Consider the following 7,645-nt stretch of genomic DNA (forward strand, 5'->3'; position numbering starts at 1 on the left):
CCAGTGGCACACACTTTGTGGTACCAGTGCCGGTGGCACACAAGAGAACCATCCGAACGTGGCCGTAGCCAGTTCCGCATCGACCGGCCTCCATGCTGTGGGCACGTAACAAACACCATCCGATCATGGCCATTCGCCAGCCTCATCTGGCACCTGTGTCGGTGGCACATAAAAACACCTTCCAAAGACCCGGCAAGACTAGTCAGTCCACCTGTGCATACCTTCCTCTTGTGACACTTGTGAAGACCGGTTGAGGCAAGTGAAAATCAAATCAAATCAAATCAAATCAAAATAGACAAAATAGATGAACATCAATGGAATTTGTATCTTGTGGTACCAGTGCCTGTGGCACACAAGAAATCCATCAGTGCTGTAGTCAGTGCGGTGGGCACATGACAAACACCATCCGATCGTGGCCGTTCGCCAGCCTCATCTAGCACCTGTGTCGGTGGCACATAAAAACACCATCCGAAGACCCGGCAAGACTAGTCAGGCCATAACCCATGGCCCCTACCTGGGACGTAGTCAGTCCACCTGTGCATACCTTCCTTCTTGTGACACTTGTGAAGACCTATTGAGGCAAGTGAAAATCAAATCAAAACAAATCAAAATAGATGAACATCAATGGAATTTGTATCCTTGTGGTACCAGTGCCGGTGGCACGTGGCACACAAGAAAACCATCCGAACGTGGCCGTAGCCAGTACCGCATCGACTGGCCTCCGTGCTGTGGGCACGTAACAAGCACCATCCGATCGTGGCCGTTTTGCCAGCCTCATCTGGCACCTGTGTCGGTGGCACATAAAAACACCATCCGAGCGTGGCCGTCTGCCAGCCTCGTCTGGCACCTGTGTCGGTGGCACATAAAAACACCATCCGAGCGTGGCCGTTTGCCAGCCTCGTCTGGCACCTGTGTCGGTGGCACATAAAATCACCCACTACACTCTCGGAGTGGTTGGCGTTAGGAAGGGCATCCAGCTGTAGAAACACTGCCAGATCTGACTGGACTGGTGCAGCTTTCGGGCTCCCCAGACCCCAGTTGAACCGTCCAACCCATGCTAGCATGGAAAGCGGACGTTAAATGATGATGATGATGATGATGATATATTTATATTTATAAATTAATAAATGTATATATATAAACAAATAAATATATGGATATAAATAATGTATCTATATAAATAAATAAATGTATATATATAAATACATATATAATATGTATATGTACACACACACACACACACCCGCCACACATATATATAAGAATATATATATATTATAAATAAGGTACTTCAAAAATTGCATTAACATTCCTTTTCAAGAGGCCACAACCAAGATAAACATTAACATTAAGCTAATTTAAAATGTGACAGGATTATAGAACACGTGTTAGAGGGAGAAAGAAAGTGGGTAGACAGATAGAAACACAGTATCATATACTTATACATAGATAGGCCCATTTATAATTGCATGTCCATGGGTGGATTTCTGTATGTGGTGCAGAATGGTAAGAATAAATATATTTCATAATAAAAACCTGACAAACACATGGAACAGAAGATATTTTCTAACTAACATGGAAAGAAAAGTTGTCAGGCATTAATTGAAACAATGAAGGAAAAAAGAAAAAAAATTCCCCAACACCATCATCATCATCATTGTCCCCACTTTTCCACCATTATCATTTCTCCCCACAATCAGCATTATTGCTGCAAACACCTTTTATGCAACAATCACAATCACGATTATAAATGTTAACACCACTATAGTAGCCATTTTCCATGTTCTAGCATTATCACCTGCACCGGTTGAAAGCTACTACATCAACATTTTATACACACACACATACACACGTATATTTATGTATATGTGTGTGTATGTATATACATATACACACACACACATATATGTATATTTATATATATATGTGTGTGTGTATGTATATGTATATACGTATACATATATGTGTGTGTGTATATCTATATACATACATATATACACACATACATATATGTACATCATCATCATCATCATCATTTAATGTCTGCTTTCCATGCTAGCATGGGTTGGATGATTTGACTGGGGTCTGGCGAACCAGACTCCAATCTGATCTGGCAGAGTTTCTACAGCTGGATGCCCTTCCTAATGCCAACCACTCCGAGAGTGTAGAGGATGCTTTTACGTGCCACTGGCACGAGAGCCAGTTTGGTGGTACTGGCAACGGCCATGCTCAGATGGTGCTTTTTTATGTGCCACCTGCACAGGAGCCAGTCCAGCGGCACTGGCGACAACCTTGCGCGAATGTTGTTTTCACGTGCCACCAGCACAAGTGCTACTAAGGCGATGCAGGTAACGATCATGCCCGAATGGTGTGTTTAATGTGCCATCGACACGAACGCCAGCTTGTTGCTCTGGCAATGATCTCACTCATCTGGTACTCTTAGCGCTCCACTAGCCATGGATGCCAGTCACTGAGTTTGATTTCGATTTCACTTGCCTCAACTGGTCTTCGCAAGCAGAGTTTAGTGTCCAATGAAGGAAAGGCATGCATAAGTGGACTGGTTACACCCCTAGCATAGGCCACAAGGTTATGGTCACACTTGTGCCTGCCGATCACACTTGCGCTTGCCGGTATGTATGTATGTATGTATGTGTATATGTCAGCACAAACTTCTCCAGGCTGTACATCTTAAATACTGTTGTTGGTGGAGACTCTGATGTACAAAACACATCATGGTACAAAGCCAAAACACAATGCACAAGATGTGATACAATAGAACTGCAACTAAATAATTTTAACTTGTGCAGCCTCCTGGCTTCCCAGACCTAGGTCGAACCGTCCAACCCATGCTAGCATGGAAAACGGACGTTGAACGATGATGAGGATGATGATGATGATGATGATGTTCCTAATATTTTGGTACCAATACATATATCTCTTTGATTCACACATCTAGCCACCACAGTCTTATAGCAAACAGTCCTCCAGCTCATTACTAGACTATCATAATCTCCCATCACTGTCATCACCTTGAACATTAATACACTTGCTTACCAACCACATGGTTCCAGGTTCAGTCCCACTGCGTGGCACCTGGGGCAAGTGTCTTCTACTATAGCCTCAGGCTGACCAAAGCCTTGTGACTGGATTTGGTAGACGGAAACTGAAAGAAGTCTGTCGTGTATATGTATATATATATATATATGTGTGTGTGTGTGTTTGTCTCCCCAACATCACTTGACAACCGATGTTGGTGTATTTACGTCCCCGTAACTCAGCGGTTTGGCAAAGGAGACCGATAGAATAAGTACTAGGCTTACAACGAATAAGTCCTGCGATGGATTTGCTCGACTAAAGGCGGTGCTCCAGCATGGCCAGGGTCAAATGACTGAAACAAGTAAAAGAGTAAAAGAGTAAAAGAGTTAGCCAACAAAGAAGCCTCTCCACTGTCACTCACCTTACTAGAAATAGCAGCCAAATCTTCCTTATACTATACTCTACTGATTTAAGAAAATAAAAGGTATATTTGACAATGTAATCTAAGATATGCAAAATGCCTGGATGGTTATGGATGTAATACTTTGATCACAGGTCTGTTCAGTCAGGGATGGCCTGGAGCCAAATGACATGTACTTTTTCTAATTAATTAAAATTTGTTAAATTATAATTGAAGAAACAATCAGAAGCTGGTGAATCGGGAGATATTTAAGTTTTGCGTTTCCGTGTTCCTATGCTAATGCACACTTGCATAAACACACACACACAAACCAGCCCCCCCCCCCACCTCAGTAATGCAAAATTCTCCTCTATGTTAATGTTTAAATAATGGTTTACTTAAACACACATAAATTAGAATTACACACTCGGCATATGTTGATAATACACATGTACATACACACACATATATAAATGCACTTATGCACTTGTGTATGCATGCACTCATACATGAATAGATGAGATGCATGCATGCAGATGTCTGCACATACACACACACACACACACACACACATATACACGCACATGACTGATTATAGTCTTCAGAAATTCTAAGAACTGTACCATTTCTTTGTTGTATGTGGATTGTTTGAAATAATTCCATTGTTTCTGCAACATGTCAATAGGACTTGGATTAAAAGTACATTGTCTCTTGGAGTTCTTTGTTCAAGTAATTTGGTCAGGTGGTAATAGTCCAGGAAGTGGTGGTGGTGGTGAGGAGTTTAGTTAGAGATGAAGAACTAATGCTGGGCTCTATTGTGTTCCAGCTGTAGTTATTATGCTGGTGGTGGGAGTAGTGGTATATTTTGGTGTAGTTGTCATAGTGACAGAATTTTGTTTTGTAGTACTGTGTATTATATGGCAGTGGTGGTGCATTTTAGTAAGGTAACCATGGTGATTGTAGAGGTAAGGGGTGTTGTAGTGAGGTGGGGTTGGTGGTGTCTTTGGTGTGATGGAAGAAGTGGTAGTAGTGTATGGCTTTATGGGATGATGTATTTCTGTTGTAGCACCGATGCATTTTGGCTGCTTGTATGATATATCGAGTACTAGAGGTTCATTGTATTGCGGTGGTGTGGTGGTTTAAGTTGTTGTATTGATTATATTTGTGATGTAGTTTCATGTTCAATCTCATGTAAGGCACATTGGGCAAGTGTTTTCTACCATAGCCATGGATCAGTGAAATTAGTAAACAGAAACTGTGGAAGTCTGTGAGTAGGTCTGTTCTATTCTTCACTGATAAGTAAATTATTGGTAAGTAGATTAAGGTGGTGAGCTGGCAGAAACGTTATCATGCCAGGCAAAATGCGTAGCCGTATTTCGTCTGCCGTTACGTTCTGAGTTCAAATTCCGCCGAGATCGACTTTGCCTTTCATCCTTTTGGGGTCGATAAATTAAGTACCAGTTTACGCACTGGGGTCGATATAATCGACTTAATCCGTTTGTCTGTCCTTCTTTGTCTCCTCTGTTTAGCCCCTTGTGGGCAATAAAGAAATGGTAAGTAGATTATTGTCTACTTACCGGCACCACCACCACCACCACCACCACCACCACAACCACTATCAATTGCACCACCTGACCTCTGAGTGCTTTTAGCAGAGTTCACTCAACCACTCAGTTGCAAACATTCTGGAAACCCTGGAAAGGGTTAAGGGCACTGCCCTTCATTCTTCCGCAACTCACTGAAGTATATTTGATAGACAGATGATGGTGCATTAAGTTGTAGTTTTGGGGATAGTTGTGGTGGGATATTGTTATATGTTGTGCTGTCGTATTGAGGTAGTGTGGTGTTAGTGATGTACAACTGTGTGTGCTTGTGGTCTGTGTATATACAGTGATGTTGTTTAGCCCTTGGTCCACTTGATTGAGCAGACCCATGACCAGAGGCATTCCAGGCATGAACATGCTATTTTTTGTCCTTTTTGTATAATAAAACTACACTGCAAAGTGTCCTTCCTTTTTTAAGATGGTGAATGTGATTTGAGGAAATTTAGCTGTTACTTTCATCAGGTTGAGTGACCATGTAAAGATTTGAGTGTTGTGATGGTACTAAGATATATTGTCTAATTGAGATCTAAGTAAAGTTATGGTTGAATTATTGGGTGGTTCTGAGGTCATGACCTCAGTGGGTCATGTTTTTAACAATAAAAGCAGCAAAATATTCCTATATTTCTAAACTGCAGGAAATGAAAATTGAGTGGTTTCTTATATTTATTTGAAATTCTATGATGGTCATTTCATCTTATTAGGAACCAAAGCCATACTTTCAAAATTCGTTAAAAAAACAACTCATTAAATGTAAGCATTTGATAAATTTTAAAATTCTATTTAGCCATTGTTCTCTTTAACATCTCTGCATTTTTCCTTCCTGAAACCAACTGAAGAAGGAGCTGAATTTTGTCAAGCAGACAAACTAGAAGATATAATTAAATGGCTTGTTCACTTATTATGATGAAAATACGAAGATTGTATGAAACTTAGAACATATAACAATACTCATGCAACTACATTATTTTAGTAATTTACCATTTTTGGCATTTTTCTGGAACAACCAGTCTAGTATTTTACCAGCCATTTTGGTTAGATAAACTGAACTGAAGCTTCATTCTTGGCAGCCATCAGTACTATAGAGGAATCAACAGAATCTTTATTTTCTTTTTCACACAGAATTCTTTCTCATTTCAGTTAGTCTTAAATATTAAAACATTTAAGATGGTTGAGTAATCAATCAGCTGCAACACATTTTATACCAGTTTTCATGCATCCCATGTTTTGTGTTTACTCCAACAACATTATCACCTTCTCTCACTATATTTGACACATACAAGGGGCTTTCATTCAAGAACATATGTATAATGCTTTTGCTATAGGCGTAGGAGTGGGTGTGTGGTAAGTAGCTTGCTTACGAACCACATGGTACTGGGTTCAGTCCCACTGCATGGCACCTTGGGCAAATGTCTTCTACTATAGCCTCGGGCCAGCCAAAGTCTTGTGAGTGGATTTGGTAGACGGTAACTGAAAGAAGCCTGTCGTATATATGTATATATATGTGTGTGTGTGTGTGTATCTGTGTTTGTCCCCCCAACATCGTTTGACAACCGATGCTGGTGTGTTTATGTCCCCGTAACTTAGCGGTTCAGCAAAAGAGTCAATAGAATAAGTACTAGGCTTACAAAGAATAAAGGCGGTGCTCCAGCATGGCCTCAGTCAAATGACTGAAACAAGTAAAAGACTAAAAGACGAAAGACTATAAAATCTGAGTACACTGTTAACTTTACAGACACAAACATGTATAAGTGTTTTCTATGTATTTATGTAAACCTTGCTTTTAATAATGATGTACCATCAAGTTTTATATCTTTGTCTGTTTACATTGCAGTCTAATATCAATTGGTATTTCACCAACCTTTAGAAGCACATTTATGTCTTAACTACTTGATTCACTGTATCACAGGCCAGAAGAGGTCTATATTTCTGGTGGTACTGAGAAAACAAGAGGATTGTCAAAATTAATTTATTATGTCTGTGCATCCATATTTTATACAGACTCATCTCTATATATTTTGTGGTTAGCAAGCCTCTTAATTAATATCTCTTTGTCTCTTAGAAATTCTCTAATAACCTCAAAATGTATATAATTAATTAATTCTCCCTCAATAACAAATCTTCCTCAACTAGATGCAATTACTTGATATAATAGGAAACAGTAACTGTCTTCCTCTATAATCTTCTCTAGGCATGACTCATGCAACAGAAATCTTGATCGACTCTACAAATACTTGGTTTACCATTTTTACAGAATCTATCATGGCAGATTTACACATGGAACATTTCCAAAACTATATCCAAAGGCATGTGGACAATTGGTCAAAATACAATTTATCAAAAAAAAAAAATATATATATGCTGTCAAAAAAGAGAAAAAGTACAGTTGATTGAAGTATCAGTTCCTACATTTATTAAAATAATTCTATTAATATATATATAGTAAAAACATTAACCATTTTCAAATATTGGTTCCATTCCCACAGTTTTTTCAACCAGCTATGATAAATGCTATAAAGGAACATAACATCAACTAATCTAATTTTCTTGGACTCCGCCCCCACCAAAAAAAAAAAAAAAAAAAATCAAGCCTACAAGTTAATGCTTA

The 7,645-nt window shown here is 39.5% G+C and overlaps 1 protein-coding gene and 2 long non-coding RNA genes across 3 annotated transcripts in view; 1 reads left to right on the forward strand and 2 right to left on the reverse strand.

Annotated features, from left to right (window-relative positions):
* The window catches only part of LOC118764929, a 23,462-nt gene extending 21,757 nt beyond the window's left edge, over positions 1–1,705 (reverse strand). Inside the window, exons 1-2 of the long non-coding RNA XR_005000768.1 lie at positions 1,695–1,705; positions 1,053–1,057 (exon numbers count right to left, since the gene is read on the reverse strand). This is a non-coding gene — a long non-coding RNA (uncharacterized LOC118764929). The remainder of the gene's footprint in view (positions 1–1,052; positions 1,058–1,694) is intronic.
* Positions 1–2,488, forward strand: part of LOC118764930 — a 19,917-nt gene extending 17,429 nt beyond the window's left edge. Inside the window, exon 3 of the long non-coding RNA XR_005000769.1 lies at positions 2,264–2,488. This is a non-coding gene — a long non-coding RNA (uncharacterized LOC118764930). The remainder of the gene's footprint in view (positions 1–2,263) is intronic.
* The window catches only part of LOC115215495 (cytosolic carboxypeptidase 6-like), a 184,566-nt gene extending 180,454 nt beyond the window's left edge, over positions 1–4,112 (reverse strand). Inside the window, exon 1 of the mRNA XM_036506207.1 lies at positions 4,060–4,112. The gene's annotated coding sequence lies outside the window, so the exon portion shown is untranslated. The remainder of the gene's footprint in view (positions 1–4,059) is intronic.
* Between the last annotated feature and the right edge of the window lie 3,533 nt (positions 4,113–7,645).

Source organism: Octopus sinensis, linkage group LG9 (assembly GCF_006345805.1).
Source record: "Octopus sinensis linkage group LG9, ASM634580v1, whole genome shotgun sequence".
In the NCBI taxonomy this organism is placed as follows: domain Eukaryota; kingdom Metazoa; phylum Mollusca; class Cephalopoda; order Octopoda; family Octopodidae; genus Octopus; species Octopus sinensis.